Source organism: Elephantulus edwardii, unplaced genomic scaffold (genome assembly GCF_000299155.1).
Source record: "Elephantulus edwardii isolate Elephantulus edwardi_28Jun2011 unplaced genomic scaffold, EleEdw1.0 scaffold00044, whole genome shotgun sequence".
In the NCBI taxonomy this organism is placed as follows: Eukaryota; Metazoa; Chordata; class Mammalia; order Macroscelidea; family Macroscelididae; genus Elephantulus; species Elephantulus edwardii.
This window is the reverse complement of record NW_006399794.1, coordinates 10470575-10472783: the sequence shown is the minus strand read 5'-3', so window position 1 is coordinate 10472783 and position 2209 is coordinate 10470575.

Here is a 2209-nt window from a genome sequence, read left to right as displayed (position 1 = left end):
GGTACACGGTTCGAATCCACCAGATGCTCTGCCGGAGAAGGAGGAGCAATATCCTCCTGTACCAGTCAGATCTGATTTGACGGTACATGCACACATGGGCTATCTAAAAGAGGAAATTATCCATTATGTCATCATTTAGGAAGTCAGACAATGTTCCCTTACCTTCTGTTCATTGGAGAGGAGTCATTAAATTCAGTGCATAATCAATGAAGGAAGGACTAAATTCCATCTTTTGAAGGGAAAAGTACTGAAGGATATGTTAATATATTTTATAATTATCACATTTCTTACAAATATTTATAATCACTTGAGTTCTTTGTCCTTCAAATGCTTTATCACATGACTTTGTGGACCATACTATCAATAATAACATGCCCCAAGACCCACATATGAATCAAAATATACACACTATTTGGTATCATAAATGGGCACAACCGTCTCCCAAATTTTTCAATGTGAGTAAATAAATAGTCTATAGGAAACATGGATGAATAACCACCCCAAGAAACCAGTAAAAGTTCATGCAGCAGTTAGATTTTTCAATTCTACATTTCTTTTCTTCTCTTCTAATCATAGTCATCATAGTATATGGATTTTTCTGAAACTGACATTTTGATCTGGGAACAGACTGTGAAAGCAGAGCAGTAATTCATTCATTGTCATTGACTCAGAGTTGATTCACAGATAACCCTGCAGGAGTCTTCTCAGAGGCTGTAATGCCCACTGGAGGAGATTGTCCATCTACATCCAGCAGAGACCCTGATGGTGAGTCCAAATGAGGAGATGGTAGTTTATAAACTGAGTCAAGCAGACAAGAATGACAGAATTAAGGAACAGTATGTGCAAAGAGATTATGATTCACTTAAAAAAGCTATCTTGCATGTCCTCAATTTCAATACTCAAGTATTCCATGGGCAAAACTGAATTATATTGGAAGCATCAAAAGAAGATGAAAGGAGGAATTTGAAGGTCAGTGGGCTCTCTGAGTCATCTTGCCAGCCTATCTGGGGTGGGCCTTTGCCCTTGGCAAAGCAGTCTTGCCCAGTGCACAGACTCCAATGCAAGCATGATTTGTTATCTAGAATGAATTAAAGCAAATTGAAAAGGTGAGGGGTGTCCAGGGAAGAACATGAAACTAGAGACATGAAAGGTCCTTACGCACACACAGATACTGATCTGAGCTTTCAAGGACTCAGTCCATTTGAGTCTCTGAGATTGCCAAGCCTTTGGGACCTCTGAACCTCACTGTGTAGCCCACAGCTTGCTATCATCCCTCAGGACTCTTGCTATCATCCCTAGGGACTCATGAGCTCTCAATGCTCTCTCTGGGGTCCAAGGAGAGGAATAAGAGGCCTAGTTGCTAGAGGGTATTGTTTTTCTCTATCCTTTGGTCTTCATCTTTGGTCAGAGTTTTGGTGAGCAAAGGCTGGTTGTTGGGCAAACCAGGCAGAACTGGAAAGACAAGGGAAAGTACAGACTGAGATCCTGGGGGAAGAGTACCTAAAGAAAATAAGAAGAAATATCAAGGAGAAGCTACAAGAAATAAATGGTGGGCTACATTCATTTTTAGATATAAATTAGGGCCCACAGATATAGAGATCATTTTTTTTTTTTACAGTGTTGGGATGAATTTTGAATAATGGAGGTAAGGGATTAAGCAGGGTTGAGGCTGTACTGAGATTGAAAATTAACTGTTAAAATGACAAGGTGAGCCCTGAATTTGACATCTGACTGTCAGGTTCCGTGTCATTTTTAACTGCTGGTCATTAGGTCGGTATTATTATAGTCTAGTTGCTATATATAGAAGACTTAATACTTTGTAGGCGCCAAGCTGAAGACTTTGCTCATGTGAGCCCAGATAAAATTATGAAGAGGAAAGATATTTTAAAGAAATCAAACTTGTTTGATATAATACAAATAAAAGGCACAAATCAAATGCATATGCAGAATGGTCAACTGTAAAATTAGGTTCTTAAGAAATTAGCTGGGGGTAAAAAGGAAATTAGCTGTAATGTCATTTTTTGTGGATTCTCTGTAAATCTTTGTGTGTTTCTCTACACATATAAATGTCTTTTAAGCCATTCCATTAGTCATCCATGCTTTCAGTATTTATTTATTAATATTCACTTTGATAGAGCACAGAATAAACAGTAAAGAACCTAGACTAGCAGATCTGATTTGACGGTACACTCACACAAAAATAATAAAA